This window comes from Chlamydotis macqueenii, chromosome 1 (assembly GCF_036417535.1).
Source record: "Chlamydotis macqueenii isolate bChlMac1 chromosome 1, bChlMac1.mat, whole genome shotgun sequence".
Taxonomy (NCBI): Eukaryota; Metazoa; Chordata; class Aves; order Otidiformes; family Otididae; genus Chlamydotis; species Chlamydotis macqueenii.
In genome coordinates this window covers 105,477,241-105,494,335 of record NC_141556.1, presented here as the reverse complement: position 1 = coordinate 105,494,335, position 17,095 = coordinate 105,477,241, and the positions used below count along the sequence as shown (strand labels likewise).

Sequence of the window (17,095 nt, the reverse complement as noted above, 5' to 3'; positions counted from 1 at the left end):
CAGTGTGAATAAATACATAGTGTGTTATTCCCCATTAAAAGGGCGCTGACAGTTATGTATTCTGTATGCATATAAATGTGTGAGGAATTTCAGTGATGGTCCGTATAGGGCTACTGTGGGAAATTACAAGCTTAAGAGTGCGGGTTGTGGAATACCACAGTGTCCCAACTATGGACCACGCGGTGGCATGTGTGATGGATTTCAGTGATGGTCCGTGTAGGGCCACTGTGGGAAATTACAAGCTGCACACAGCTGTGAGAACACGACCTTGGTGGAGGTAGCTAGGAGAGCTGTCCTCTCAGAGCAGGGAGCTGGGAGGGTTGTTACTGAGCAGGATGTTGCTGCTATCCAGGAACTGCTGTTGGCCAGCAGGGCACGTACTTGGCAGCCTTGCTGCATGCGCTGGCCACGCGTGCACCAACACCTGGTCAGTACTCTGCCACTGAATCTGCTGAGGGTATAAACAGAGGCGGCTCAGTGCAGAGGGAGAGAGAAGACCCAGAGCACACTCTACGAACAACAGGGGATGCCCTGAAGGTGCTGCGCCTACCTCCCTTCTCTGCTCTGACCCCACTGATCATCATCCTCCTGCTCGGCGGTGTCTCCGGCTTAGCTGGGGTGGTAAGACTCTCATAAAGGGAAAACAACACGCTGGTAACTGCTTATGCTAGGAACTGTAACTGCTTATGCTAGTAACTGCTTATGCAAGGCTACAATAGAGTAATAAATACTGTTGTGCTTTTAAATATCATATGTTGGGTGAACTTTGTGCATAGGAATCCTACAAACTGGCTACAGTAAAGCATTTATATCTATTTTTAGGCTAATAGATGCACTGAAGGTAAATTCTAATTTCTACCCAGAAATTCCATTTATAAACAGTCCCAAAAGAAAAAAAATTGCTGTTTGAAACATATAAGCATCAAATCTAATGAATGGTCTCTTAAATTTTAAAATAATTCTTGAAAACTAGATTAAGGTATAGTAGAAAACCTTGCAGGAATCAGTTCAAGTATAATAATTAATACTGGAAGTATTACAGAGTCCAATCAAATACTCTTCTGACAATACTCCTTTTGCATTATTAACCTTGTCAGTCATTCTTTTAAATAAATCCCTGTTTTAAAATAATAAAAAGAAGGAAATGTACAAGTATGTACTCCTGGAGTGACTTCATAAATTGATTAAATTTTGAAACATTTGACTCTAATTAATGAGAATAAGACAGCTGAAATATGCGAACTGAAGATACAAATATACTCTACCCATTTATACTGCCATTTTTCATTACTTTTCTGATGATTATTTAAAATTAAATACCCTGTATCTTGTATGGAATCTGGCAACTCAAAGATATATATATTTTTTAAAATCATAATGACAAGAGCTTTTATTATTGCTTTTCTGAAAATAAAGAATTGGTAAATCTATAGCTCTAATTTACGTTGCACCACATGTATAGAAGTACATATGTAAAATTATAAAATTATTTCAGCACCATCTCAGTAACATTGGTGTAGATCTTGAACCTACAATTACCCACCAAAGACGAATCTCTCCATTTGTACTTTAAGGCAGCTGGACTCTGTTCAAGGACTCCACTGAGGCACCAAAAGAATATGAAGTTCCTTCACATCCAGCTCATTATAGCACAAGGGTATTAGTTACACTACACATTTCCATGTTACCATCAGTGTGTGAGAGAACGACAGATTCCAAGAACCACCTCAAAAGACATAACAAGAAGCTAGCATATGCAGTTAAAAAGGTAGAGGTGCCTCAGTTTCCAGGGGTTTACTTTAAATATCTAGAGACTGTTCTGACTCTGGAAAATATTTAATATTTAAAAATAAAGTTTAAAAAACTATCATTTTTTTAATGTAGGTAACAAATACTATAACATCTTTTTCTCTTATGCAGAAGTAAACATGCAATTATTTCAAGTATAGTCTTATCTTTAAAGTTTCACTTACAAAGCAGCAGTAGTATGAATAGGAATGACTGAGAACTGGAGGAGCTTCTTTGTCATCAAAGCTGGTACAGAGTTTGTAGCAAAACTCAACAGAGTTATACTGCTCTTTGGCATATTACTTTTTGTGGTTGTTGTTCTGAAGGTGATATATCAGGACTCAATCTACAAATCAGGACTAAATTTACAATTCATATTCCATAAAATCTACAAATAAAATTATTCTCATTGATGACATAGATGGTAAAAATAAGTCTATATTGAAATCAATAGGAGCTTTGTGTACACGAAAGCTACAAGATATAGGTGCATATAATTATAATCTTTAAACATAATTTCATTTTCTGTGTCTTTGTAAGGGATTCAAAATCCTTTGGAAGGTATTTAAATTCCAGGGACTGCCCAAATCCAGTAGCTGAAGCAGAAACTTAAGATAAAAAAAGAAACGAAAGATTTTCTGAGAGAGAAAAATAGTTTGTGCTTCAGCCTTAAATGATCTTTATATCTGTTACAATGGAAAAGCTGAAGAAGAGATTAGCCATTTGAAAAATGACCGTTTCAGAGCTGTTCATTGATTTCTCAAAGGTCTATTCACTAAAGATATATTTAAAGCATAAATGGCAAACATCCTAGTGGTAGATCATTACTCAGATTGAAACTGCTTATAGTCTGCTGCCTCAAAACAGTAAAGAATATTGCTACCCTAGTAATGAGTTAGAATTTGCTATGATTGTGGGTGCCAGCAGGCAGAAAGGTGCTACTAACAGGGTTCATTATAACTGCATGTATGCAAGTCTAAAATTGTGTTATTCTTTATAATAATTTTAACATTGCTGAGGATGGCTGGTGGATAGTAGCTGAGGTTTTTATTCTATGGAAATATAATGCTTTATGCAGAAGAAGTAAAGACGCATCCAAACGCCAGTAGTTAGAGTCACGTGTTCACAGCTGCAGTGCCACTGCTGGATTCAGTGATGTAGGAAAGAAAATACGGTAAAGGGAGAGGAGCTAACATATTTTTTTTTCTTTTTTTACAGCAAATTACTTCTTTCTGGTATGTTTAGTTCACTACATTTTTATGGCAGGAATAAATTATTTTGTGGTCAGCTGCTGTTCAGAATACTTGATATGCTGAAGACAGATGAGGTCCTAGAAGACAAGAAATAAAAACTATAGTGACATTCTTTTAGAAAAAAAAAACAAAAAATAATAACAAAAAAAAAAGAAAGAAAATATGGTCCAGGGAATTAAGAACAGACACTCAACTGTTAAGTGTCAACAGGCACTTAACCTCAATCCTTAGGAAAGTTCTGGGATAAATAACCAAACAAGTATGCAACACCTGGAAGTTTACAAGAAAACAAGTAACAGCTCTGAAGAGCAAATAAAGTCAAATCTTGCTAAAATCTTTTTTTTTAAAAAAAAATAAAACTTCTAAGGGGTAAAGGGGAAAAAAACTCTATAAAACCAAACAGCAGGGATGGGATTCAGTTACCTAAATATAATATTAATTACCATGAACGCATTCAAGACAACCATACAAGCCTGGCAGATACGAGTTACAACCCAGGGGAGATCTGCTGTCCTCTAGCTGACAGCTGGAGGCCAGGTAGGATATTTTATATTGCCTAAAATGTTACTGGATGTCTGCACATAGGGAACTGAATTCATCACAAATGTTGTATGCCTTGACTTTCAATACAGATTTCTAGGAAATAGGTTATATATGATATATAAAGTGGAGGTAAATATGGCCTTATAGTTATACTTGGAGAACAGTTATCTATGGTTATTGCCTAAGCAGAATCATTGAATCAAAAGGGGTTACAAGAGGCTTTTTCATTGATCTGAGTCTGTGTAAGATTACCTGAGTCACTAACAGATAAATCAAACTGAATTTCTCAAAGTTTTGTGTTATGTGATACTTCCCCTCTATTTGGTACTGATGTACTGAGTCCAGTACACCAGGAACACTGTATCCAGCGCTGGACTCACCAATACAAGAGAGATGAAGATACTACAGAGAGTCCAGGGAAGGGCCACAAAGAAGGTTATGGAACTGAATCATCCTTCCTATGAGGAAAGGCTGAGAGAGCTGCATCTGTTCAGCCTGGAGAAGGCTCAGGGGGAACCTCTTTGTGGCACTACTGGTGTTGACCAGGTTTCATCTTCCAAGGACTTCTTTGTTGTAAGTGATGAATATAGTGTATTATCCCCAAAATTACTAAGCAGCCTGGGAGGACAATTAACTTTTCTGAGAAATTACAAGGTAGTTAATTAATCTTAGTTAAAGTTAATTAAAATTTTACTCCTTTAAGAAAAGTGTTGGCTCATTTAGCATATGTTGGTCTTTTGCCAATGCGTTCTTCTCCATCCCTTTGGCACCAGAATGCAGGCCACAGTTTGCTTTCACTTGGAGGGGTGTCCAGTATACCTGGAATCGATTTCCCAGGGGTGGAAACACAGCCCCACCATTTGCCATGGACTGATCCAGACTGCATTGGAAAAGGGTGGAGCTCCAGAGCACCTGCAATATTCCACCCCTCACCTCTGCGAATTACGTATTTAAGAACTTTAATTAAAATACACACACATCAACATAAAAGAAAAAGAATTCCCCGCACCAAGAATCAAAATAATATCCTCAAAACACCAACAGTGAATATACCATGCAATTTACACACAATTCACCACTTATCCCTTCACCACAATCAGAACATAAATTTCCCCTAATCATTTTGCTCTTTTGTCAAGTTCAATCCCTGTTTTGCTCGTTACCGCTCCCAATTAAACTCAATCCTTATCTCAAATTCCTCGAGCCCCACGTTGGGCGCCAAAATAACTGTCGTAGTTCAGCCCCGATCGGACCAGACTACGCAGTCTCTCTCTCACTCCCCCCACCTTCCGAGAGAACAGGGGGAGAAAATATAAGGAAAAACGACTCGAGGTTTGAGATAAGGACAGGGAGAAATCCTTAAAGTTACCGTCACGGGCAAAACAGACTCGACTTGGGGAAAACTATTCATTTATTACTACAAACAGCAGGATAATGAGACAGAGAACAAGATAACCTCCATCCACCCCTCCCTCTTCCCAAGCTTAACATTATCTCTACTACCTTCCCCCCCGGAGCAGCACAGGGGGAAAGAGGGAATGGGGGTTGCAGTCAGTTCATCATATGTTGTTTTACGCCGCTGCTTCATGGTCGGGGGAAGAACTCCTCACATTCCTCCCCTGCTCCATCGTGGGGTCCCTCCCACGGGCCACAGTCCTTTGTGGAACTGCTGCGGCGTGGGTCATCTCTTCCACGGGTGCAGTCTCTCCAGAACAGCTGTCCCAGCGGGCCCTCCACGGGCCACAGCTGCCTTCAGGCATCCACCTCCCCCGGTATGGGGTCCTTCATGGGCTCCAAGTGGATCTCTGCCCCTCCGTGGGCCTCCATGGGCTGCAGGGGGACAACCTGCTCCACCATGGTCTTCACCACGAGTTGCAGGGGAATCTTGGCCAGGAGCCGCATTACTCCTCCCCCTCCTTCTGAACTGACCTTGGCGTCTGCAGCCGTTCCTCACAACAGGCTGGTAGATGTCTCTCAGGATCCTTTTTACATCTCATTCACTTCTCATCTCCTCTCCACTTCTTGCAGCCGGGCTGGACTGAGTCGGGCCCAGTCGGCTGCCTGGCGAGAGGCCAGAGGGTGAGGCCTGCAAGGCCCATGAGGCCTGCGCCTCCCCCTCTGTGCCTCTGCCCCTGCTCAGCTTCTTCACATCTTCTCTTCTCTCTCTTTTTTTTCTGTTTTCCCATTCTTAAATACGTTATCGCAGAGGCGTTATCACGAGACATTCTGCTACCAATCGGCTCGGCCTTGGCCAGCAGTGGGTCCGCCCTAGGCCTGGCCAAGTCCCCTGAACAAAGGGGAGCGACTTCTAGCAGTTTCCTACAGAAGCTGCCACCTTAGGCCCCCCCCTACTAAACAAAACCATGACATACACTAATGATCTCAAAAAGAAAATATTATACATTCTTGAAGTTTATTTTTAAAAACTGTTGAATTGCTTTATATAATCCTTAGTTCAATAAAATTGTTAAGTTATTATCTGTTATCATCAGTTAATTTTTACTTAGCCACAATAAGACTGGTAGGTCATTGTGACATCAAAGGTAATTAGTCAACCAAATTTGCGTGCAAAACTTCTGGTGCTTGTGCTATATCAAGTGTTAGAGGGAGACTGGATAAAGGCATTAGAAATATAATATGAGGAGTATGCAGCTCTATTCTCATGGAATTTAAAAATCACAATAGCCACATAGTACTTGAGCAATAGTTCCTGGAAAATCTCTCCTTCACACATTTCCCTCTGCTGGGGGCAGCAGCACTATCAAGAAAAAAAGTAATCATACATGCCCAAAGAGCTTGTAGAAGTTGTGAGTCAGAGACTTAGCTCTCCCTTTTGCCCTTACACAACACATTGATGTCACTGATACTTTAAATTAGGGATCTTCTGTACCCTCAACATCCTTTGCCTGTTTAGCAGTGCTGAGGAGAGGCAAAACAAACACAAAATCCAGCTTAACTGGCTGGCATGCTCTACTTGCTTTAGTGTGTTGGTGAATCTGCTCTTAAAGTTGAAATAAAATATGATTTAAGATATAGGTAAAATCAGAACAGAGACAGTAATATTACGTTCTTCCTATGCATTATTAGTATATAAGTTTTTCTTATTCCATCTGTTTACCTAAAGTATTTGAATACACTGAAGGAAAAACTGTGATTTAATTTGCACAGTAAGAAGTGGAAAGAGGGGTGGGGTTTTGGTTTTTTTTGGGGGGTTTACATCTTCAGGTTTTGTTTTTAGTTTACGGGACGGGAAACTAGAGAGAAACTTGTCTGAAATATATGTGTACGTGTATGTTTTTATTGTTTGGGTTTGTTTTTTTTTCCCCAGAGTAGACTGGATTTATTTGAAATATACAGGTCAAAAGTTAGTAATTTCAAAGACAGCTGGGTAACATAGGGGAGAAAGTTAGAGTGATGACCACCAAAATTTAGGCCTGTAATTTCCTCAGGTACTTTGAAAAATTTTGTAGTATTTTGCTGTTATGTCTAGACAAAACATTAAACATATTCACAGTCTTTGCTGTTAAAAAAAAAGTGTTAATGTACTAAATGAATATAATTTAAATTTCTTTTAGAAGCACAATCATAGATAATGATTATCCTTCATGAGAATGCAAAAAACAACATGGCATTTGACGTTTTGGCTAAAATAGTGTTTTGTTGCAGAAATGGATAACTGTAGCCAATTAGGGTCAGTGACTACAGACAAACATCACAGGAATTGCTTCAAGTATGCTCTTAACTCCTCCAGTTCCTGACACTGGCAAGACCTTCTCCTTTTGTCTCCAGGGTGATTTGCAGATGCCTGCCTGCCCTGACGGTGGGACCAGACTGTCCCGCCAATCCCAGACCAGCTGTTTTGAACAGGGTTTGAAGGGTTCAGGGCATTGAGCAGAAGTACTAAATGAAGACTTCACTGTGATCTGATTTTAAATACTTCTAAAGCAATATGACATTTTTTGGTAAAAAGATATACAGAAGATGATCACTATTATTGATAGTGACCTCACTCTCACACTCAAGGACCTGCAGCTGAGTGCTGGAAATCCAGCTGAGTTTCACGGCTATAGGAATAAGCATGAACTAGTTAGGAAGGTTCAGTATAAACATCAGTTCAAGGCCTAAAGTGCTTATCACTTCAAACAAGTTTAGCTAATTGCTAATATTAGTGAGAATATTTCTATCAGGATATGGATACTAGTAAACCTGATATGCAGTCTTTGGGGGAAAAAAAGAGAAGCTAAAATATATAGTCTAAAATGATAAACCAGATCTGAGAAGCACAGCAATTTACAGAAAAAGATCTTTCTCTTCAACAGAAGTATTTTCCTGCATGCATCATCACAGAATGAATCTTTACTCTTCCCTGTAAATAAGGCAGAAAAAAAAAAATTAATCTTTGTGATCCATATTTAGCCTACGTAAACTTAATCTCTAAAGCATAAAGAAATATAAGTTATTTTATGCTTGCTGTATTTAGTAATATGTTTAGAAACACATAATAGTGACTTAATGAAACTCAAGCTTATTGAATGAGATGTTTTGAAGCAGCTCACAGAAGTATATGAAGTTACAACAGTATAACTTATTCTACTTTATATAGCAAAACTCAGTCCTTTTGGTCTTTGATGGATGCATGTGGATGCAGTTAAAAGCAAGAATCAGAAGACAGGAATTAGAAATTATACAGAAGGTGAATTTACATATCAATTTGAGAATACAGATGGAAATGAAGGTGTATTTAATCAGGCACTTTATATTAGCATTATTGATTACCTAAAGGGTTCTGTCTGTCACAGGCAAATGTCAGATGCTCTAATTAGATTACTGTACAACTTGTTTATGAATTAATTGCACAGGTGATTGCATATAAAACAAATACAGTCTTTGTTTTTCACACTTCTTTTTTTCCTCAACAGAACTTTTACACCTGCTGGATGATGATACCATGAAATACAGTTTCTGAATGTAGATTTGTTTTGGGATGTTCAAAAATTTTATGTATGCAGACAGTGTGATTCCTATCTCTGGTTTATCAATGGGTCTACAAAGCCTCACAGAAAGATTAATTACAGCTCACATCAATTTTGGCCTCTAGATGTCATGTAAAGAACATAACACAAAGAGGAAGCAGAAGAATTTTGATTATATCCATTAGAGAAAAAGAGAGAGAATAACAGGTAGATAGTGGAATTTTAAAAGGCTTGAGTTTACTGTTTGCATCTTTTTAAATAACCAAAGATCTAAAAATTAAGCAGGATATAGGAAGAAATAAGTTCAAGGGAGGAAATGTTACTGATTCAAGAACTACTTCTATAAATTAGCAAGATTTGAGAAAATAATAAACAAGGTTCAAGAATGCACAGATGTCACATAGCTGATATTCAAGGTTAAAATTGGTACAGCAAATATAAAAGCTGTCAAAGATGCAATAGAAATATGGTTTTATACCTGATCTTTTGCATCAAACTCTGTTTGCATTTCCAAGCATTTCTCAGAATACTTTTGATAACATTCATAAAAACAGTTTCCAAAAATTTCATTTGCAGATTTAAAATGCACAGTGCAAACACCATAAAAGCACTTTGCTTCATGACAGCATTTATCCAAGGATCTTAAAGTGCATTAGTCTTGCAAGTACCGTATAAAATAAATAAATAGAATTATATTCATTTTTGCAGATCAATGAATAGAAAGAAAAAGTTAATGAAATGCAAGTCCAAACTCTAATTCCAAATTGCTAGCAAGGTCAGAAGAGGAACCTCAAAATCTTTTTCCCACTGAATTAAGCATTCATTATCAAATATAAATAAAAAAATGTGACAGGAAATCAATTTAGATTCTATAAGGGATCTTGCATGTAGAGTTTCTAAGACATCATGTTTTTCTACATAGTAAAACACTTTGGAAAACCTCAGGTGCCTGCAGACTTAGATGCTGCCAGTGGACATGTCATATTTATGCAGGCACTGTGCATCTTAACAACACAAAACACCTGTTTTAAGCAGAGGCCCATAGAAAGTGTGCATCCTAAAGGTTGAGTCCTGTACAGCACATGTAAGACAAGCCAATAAAGTAAAACTGACCTTATCCTTGAGGCCAGAAACCTGATATTTATAAGCCGTACAGTGCTAGAGTTTTCCATTGCTTCTCCACTCTTTGACTCTGTCAGCCATAAATCTCTTAACTGTCCAGCAGCTTGTGCCTTTTCCTGTCTTATACACTTCTCCTGAGGTTATTACCGGGACTGTCAACCTGCTAACACCAACATTTTTTTCTCACAGTTTCTATTCCCACTGACTAACAATCATTTCCAAGCACAGAAACACAGAATAAGCTAGGATCCAGCTTATGTCTGTTGTTCAGCTCTTGCTAATGGTTATTTCAAAATAAGTTACTATAAAACGCTACTTAGGGTATGACAGTACTTTCATACTGCTCTAGGTGTCCATTCTTTGTTTTCTTTCTCCTCCCACTGAAACATTCTTTTTTCCTTTTGAGAGAATAAATGCATTAATGAAAAATAGCTGCAACACACTGGCCATGCTGATCACACTAAATAGATCTAATCCTTTAAGAATGCCTTTTCCAGGACTTAAAGAGTAATGAGATTAAACTCCTCCAATACATTCTGCTTGAAGTTTCTAAGTGCCTCAGATGCATAAGTACACTCAGCCTTGATACACAACATCGAGTATTTTTAATCAATCTTTAGTATGTTTACACACTTGTAGCTTTATTTCACTTCTATTGAGAGTAGAGTAGAAGAAAAGTGTTCCAGTACAAGGTAACTCTTACCTAACATTGTAAGTCACAAAATTGGACCCTGTTCCTCACCTTGCGTTTTATGCTGTGTTATTATGTGATACTGAGGATCGTTAAAAGTTAAGTAAAAATCACCTTTAAGAAAATTACCTCTTGCCTCAGCTTCTTGCAGTTGTGCCCTAGCTGGTTCTGCCACTTTCCATCAGTCAGTGCAAACTCCCAGTAGGAGTCAAGAGTGCAGTTTCAAGTCTTTTTGTACCATGCAATCAAAAAATTCTGAATTATTTTGTTCTCACGCAGACCATTTCTGCACCGTAACAGAATCTAATTTCTCAATTTCTTTGCAAGTAGTGGTGTGTAGTAAAAAATTGCCCCAGTCTATTAAGCAAACATGGTACGAACTAGCTTATAACAATTCATAAATGAAACTCCGTATGAGTTTTGTATGACAAAATGGTAACACTTCTCCGAATGTGTGGGTTAAATGGTAACAGCTTGAGGTCTTTTGGGGTCAAAGCCTTCTGCTAAGGTTGGCAACTTCTGTTCTGGGGAGTCTCAGATTTCTGCTAAACTGGCCGTTGGCATATCAAGTCTTTGTTGGCTGAGTTCAGAAGCTTTGGAATAAGAGTTTATGAGTGCAAACGATTATCTACAAGCATAAAAGTGTGTTGGGAAAAAAATAAAAGGATTAAGCACGGAATTATTTTAAAAGCATATTTTTTCTCTTGTAAAAGATTCTAACCTTGAGAAGGAAACAGTTTCTAGAGAATAAAACAGTGAAATACAAATGAATTTTTAAAACATCAGTTAATATTTTGTATCTTGAATTTAATTAAATTAAAATATATTTCAGGCATACAAAGTGCCTTTTACTCAATATAATCACTGGTTAATTTGATCCTTCATTTAATTTGATCAAAAACCCTAGGAATCAAATCAACTGTATTAAAAATAGCAAAACTTTCACTCCTTATTCTGATTAATTTTGATCGCCTTAGGCAAGTAATATCATATAATTCAATCACTGGTTATAGAACATAGCCATTTTAATTAATTATGGAAATGAAAAAAAATTGAGTGAGAACTGAGATAAAAGCCCAAGGAAGAAAATGTATTTATATAAAAAAAAAAGGACAATTACAACTCAATGTTTTGTGATTAAGACATTGTTACTAAAAATTTTAGTTCTACCATTTGTCATATTAACCCACTAGCTTACTGTTCATGGCCAATACATACCTTCACCTATGACTATGCTGTAAGCATAGAAAAATCAAAATTCAATAAAAAGTTCAATCTCTTGAGATTTTCTTGCAAGGAGAAGACACTCATACAATGATATGCCACATTTTAGCCTTGTAGGGAATTTGAGGTAAATCTCCTCTAACGGACTGTTGTCGCTGCTTTCCCACCTCTTCAGGAAAAATTTGCTGTCAGAAATGGCTCAGGAAGTAAATTAATTTATTTAAACAAGCTGAGGAGAGAAGGCAGGGAAGAAAGTATCCAGCAAATCTTTTCATTACTTTCCATCCATCTTGCTTTCCATCCACTACGCTGTGTCTGATTGGAGAGGCAAAAGAGGTAATTGTGGTGACTCAGGAGAGAAAGGCAGATTCCCTGAGGAAGTGTTGAGGCTGGTAACACTGAGGATAATGTACAAGACTGGTCCCACAGGTAATTGTGGATCAAGTAGACTAATATTATGTAGATAAGTGATTCTGGAACTTCAGATATATGGCAGGAATGCCAAAAATAAGTGGTGCACATAAATAATTTGAGATTCATTGAATGAAGAAAATAATAACAACAACAACAAACACCAGAATTTAGAGGAAAAAAAAATTAAATAAATGTTGAGATCTAGTTTCCTGCTTGTTTTGTTGGTTTTCTTTATTCTTTGTTTGGTTTTTTAGGATTAAAAATATTGACTCACCAGTCCATGAATACAAATGCGTTTGTTCAAAACTAGTGGAAATCCTAGGTAGAATTTATCACCTCCCAGTTAGGGATCAGTCAAATTTGTAGAGTGCAACATTTCGGAAGTTGAGGTCTGCTGAGATCTGGCCTTGAGGGGGAGTATGCACAACTCCCAGCTGCTCCCAGATTTTGTCGGTACACATGATACTAAGAATAATGAAAGGATCCTGAGTACATTAAGGCTCTGATCAGTGTCAATATACAAAGCACTTTGAAATGACTCATCAAAACATTGAAATATATTTTCCTCCCATCATACATAATTTTTTGACTCATAACTGGAACCTTGTTTTCTTGAATAAACTGAGTTATATTTCCCATGCTGCATAGGTGTAATGGATAATCAAAAATGTTTAAGGTGGTTTTGGGTGTAACAAGACCCAGATCAACAGAGAATAAGAGTTCCTGTTATTCATCTGCCCTGAGAAAAGGACATATTCTGGAAGCATCATTTCGGGCTCAGTAAACCAATGAAAACCCATGAGATTTCATAGCTAAATCTTTTTTCTTTCTTTCTTATTCTTTTACATCTGAATTTTTAGACCACTGCTTAATTCAGATTGCAATGGAACAAAATTATGAATTATTGGACAGTGCCTCAGAATTTCTGAACCAAATAGCCATGGCCAGGCAGCAGTCGTCCAACATATGTAGCCTTGTAGCAGATTCTATGCTGCCACGTAATATATGTTTTGGGACTGCTCAAAAAAAAATTCTTTCACATTAAATATAACTATCCAACTTTTACTTAATTTTATTCAAGTAACAATAGTCATGACATGACATATTTTCTTGTTTAGCTATCTCAGCTACTTCCTGTCTATCCTCAGAAAGCTCCTACTTGTTGAGATTGTTCTCTTTCTACATTCCCATCCCAATGTTTTGTATTTAAGATTATTTTTTCCAGCACAAAATCTATCACTCTGAGGATTGATTGTGCTAGGTTTTCTGTTGTTGATCTTTCTCATAACTTAAACAGACTGTAAATGTTACTCCATCATTGAACTAAATTGCTGTGTTTCCTACAAAGGAACCAATCTTTTTTGGTGACCTTACAAATAAATTTTGTGTATATGGGTATTTTAAGTGAAAAGTTTTGATAGCAGGGGGAAATTCTCTCAAGAAGTCAGTCCATACATCCAATTCTATCTATTCTGAATTGTTTAGCTTTACTCGTATTGGTTCGGTACTTCCTTGAGGCTCAGAGGTATTCTCCAGCACAACATAAACTGCATTTCTGCTGGTAAAATTACTAACTATTCAGATATGCAAAAGATTCATTTTTACAGACAGTCTATATTGAAAGGCAATTTTGGGCCCTAGAGTTTATTTTAAAAAATTAAGAATTTCATCCAATAATGCTCAAACAACATTACAAAGCTTTTGCAGTACTCTTTTTGTGTTTGTTTTTTTTTTTTTTAATTGTGCAATCTATAAAGCTAAATAAGACTACAATCATTTAGTCTTTTTTTTTTCAGTAAATAACTTTCAACAGCAGGAGAACACACACCGTGATTAAGAACATGTTTGTGAGTACAAAACACAGTCTAGGAAACAGAAGCAAAACTGGGACACAGCTTTGCAAGGCTTTGAAAAACAAAGGAAAACAATGCATTTATGTCAAGATTTTTTCCTGATTTCTGCATGTTTTCTCCCATCGGAAGGTACTGTTATAGAGAAAATTGAACACACTTACCTCCTTTCTTCCCAGAATGTGCCTTGTTCCCTGTCTTAAGGACCTGTCGTATTTTTAGTTTTCTGTGTTTAAAAACAAACTGTTGAAGTCAATTGTTTGGGAAAACATGGCATCATTTTCATTTTAAAATTTTGAAAATGCAACAAAATATAAAATAAAATAATTTCCAAATATACTTGTATTACTTATGAAATTTAATTATTATAAGAATGGTATCACTATATTAAAACCTAATTGCATTATGCTCTTTCTGGCTTCATGACAATGCTCATAAAATGCTTAATATTCATGTAACATGCTACCTCACTCTGTAATATCACCATATTTATGGAAAAAAAATTGTAATCCTCTTTACTGGCTCAGGTTAATTCCAACAAAATATTAAATCCATTTTCTAATCTAAATGAGTTCATTAGGAGAGGCATGGTACTGAGAATACCAAACTCTCTACAGAGTTCAGCTTCGTTACATTTCAGCACTGTGCATTTCCAGAGCTGTTGTACTACATTTATGAGGATTTATTTGTACTGTTCCAAAAACATTCATCCTAATTCTACTCCTTCTGTGCATGCTAATCATGAATATGTTAAGTGGAAATACTAAGCTAGCAGCCAATCTCATCCCCAGATGGCTTCAAGTTATGATTACAGAAGCAAATTTGCCATAAGTACTCGTAAAGCAGTGCCAGAGAAGAGGAAATGAAGGCTTGGAGAGTCTTTTTTTTGTTGTTGTTTTTGTTGTTTTTATTTCCTTCTCCACCCCATTACTCCCCACCCACCCTCCCTTGCCTTTTTTTTGCTCTTTAGTATGGAGCAATGTTGTGGTTTCGCACAAGTCACCACAGTTTCTCTCTCACCCTTGGAGAAATTGGGAAGAAAGGAAAACTCGTGGGTTGAGATGAAGACAATTTACTAGAATAGTAAAGGAAAACTACAGTAATAACAGAATATAAGGATATTAATATATACAAAATGAACAATGTTGTAAGACGCTTAGAAGGTTGGTGTTTCCAGCCTGATGTAACCAATTTACCTTGCATTCAGTCATTAAATGTTATACATGGAACAATTGCAAACAACATACATAAACCAAAGTCCTTTGGGCTGAGTTCCAGCATCTTCATCAAGTTAAGGGCACTTCTCTATAAAAATAGTCCCACTGATCCTGAGATGACTGCTGGCAAAGTACAGGTAGCTCTAACTTCAGAGTGTAAATGAAACTTACCTTCATTAAACTAAGCAGCAGTGGATACAATTATTATTACCCCAGCCTTTACAGTGTCACCACCAGGAGTAACTGTCTCAGATAAAAATCTGTATTTTCAAGGAAGAAATCGTGAACTAACATGCAGACAACACATGCTGTTCTCAAATTATTTATATTTGTGTCATGTATTATATGTATTAACTGTCAATCAGTAGAAAAGGATAAGCTTTTTCTTCAAACCTTTTCCTTCTCTCTTTAGAAGAAATAAAGCATGATTGCTTTCCACAGTAAATTTGATCCCTGTGATCACCAGCAAGTCACTGAAACTTTTAATGGCCATACATACGTACATACACTACTTAAATATGGACAACAGCATGAGTCTAACTGTGACAGCTATATACTGAATTGCTGTTCTTGAGAAAAGCAGCACTCTTTTCTTTTAAACTCATCGCCAGGGTTAAGACAAGTAAAATGAAATAAATTAGCTCTGTCCTTTACCTTTGAAGAACGGATGTGCTGGTCTGGTAATCTGAAGGACCTCCAGAATAAATAACTTGGCCAACTTTAGGTGGCTGGCCGCTGGTTGTCACTGTTGCTCCACAAAACAGAGGCTGCCGATGGGAAACTCAAAAGTAGTCCTTGCAGCCCAAAGTTGCAGGCTTTTGGTTGATCCCTTTACGTGGCCTGAGGTAAAGGCATCCACTGAATTTTAATAGCTTCCAAAGCTGGATTGGTATGTTGAAAAAGAGCAGCGCATCAAAGACAAAGGGATCAGATAATTGGAAGCTGTATAGTGTTGTGACAAAAAAAAACCACAGAAGGGCTGAATGTACAGAGAAGGAAACTAAACTCAAGGACTAAAAAAATATTACATTTTAATCACAAAATGTTAGTTCTCTTCTAAAGTCCAATGTGCAATTTAAACATGTTATTTTATACTGGTTTAAAGCCAAATCATTCACAAACTCCTAAATACAATGCTACTCACCCCAAATAGTTCTCTTCATTTCACTGTTTTTAGTCTCTTTCTGTAATCCCTGTGTATCATGGAGCCAAACTCCAACTATGCAACCCTCAGTGCTTCTCTGAGTAGTGTCAGTAGGAAATTTGCTTAAATTTTATTATCTACAGACTCCAGCTACTAACACAAACTGCCCAGTGGTTCTATTCAGAGTGGCAAGCAGTGAATTCAATAGAGTGCGCAAGAATAACTCATTAGTATGTAATTGCCATGGAATCAGACCAAATTAATTGTGAAGCTGGTCTTCCACTTGTTCTCTAAATTCTTCTCAGTAACTTTTCCTCTGGAGTTAAAGAGATGACAAATTATTTTATTTAAATGGAAAATAACATTTTTGAAGTCAATTGGAGATTCTCAGCAATACATCCCATTTTATCCTGATAAAAATTTTGTTCTGTCTCTGATACAGGGATGTTATGCCATAGAAATAGCCGAGTTTCACAACAATGTGTTTTGAGTTCTGCCTTTAATCAGAAAAAAACCAAAGAGAGAAACCAGACAGAAGGTGGGATACAAATTCTAGGTTGATGCTCGTGGGCTTCTGCTTAGTTAGAACGGAAAAGTTTTTAGAATCAAGAAGCACTGATTAGACTGTGTTTTGAAAGAATATTCTTGAAAATATGAACACAGCATTTTATCAAAAGTAAAGGGTACTCGTTAACACTCACTTATTCTTCTAAGTAACAGTACCTGCTTAATTAGAAAGAATATACGTTTTGCTGTGGTATGTATATTTTTCATTTCAGTAACCAGTTAATAGGTAACTAATAGTGACTTATCAAATATACTTCATGGGTATATCCAGTGTTGTCCAGTAACATGTTTCTTCAGATAGCTCCTCTG

The 17,095-nt window shown here is 37.0% G+C and overlaps 1 long non-coding RNA gene across 3 annotated transcripts in view; it reads left to right on the top strand.

Moving 5' to 3' along the window:
• The first annotated feature begins 503 nt into the window (after nt 1-503).
• Nucleotides 504-17,095, top strand: part of LOC147602241 (uncharacterized) — a 59,941-nt gene continuing 43,349 nt past the window's right edge. For all 3 annotated transcript variants that reach the window (XR_015257498.1, XR_015257500.1, XR_015257499.1), the window contains exon 1: nt 504-621. This is a non-coding gene — a long non-coding RNA (uncharacterized LOC147602241). The remainder of the gene's footprint in view (nt 622-17,095) is intronic.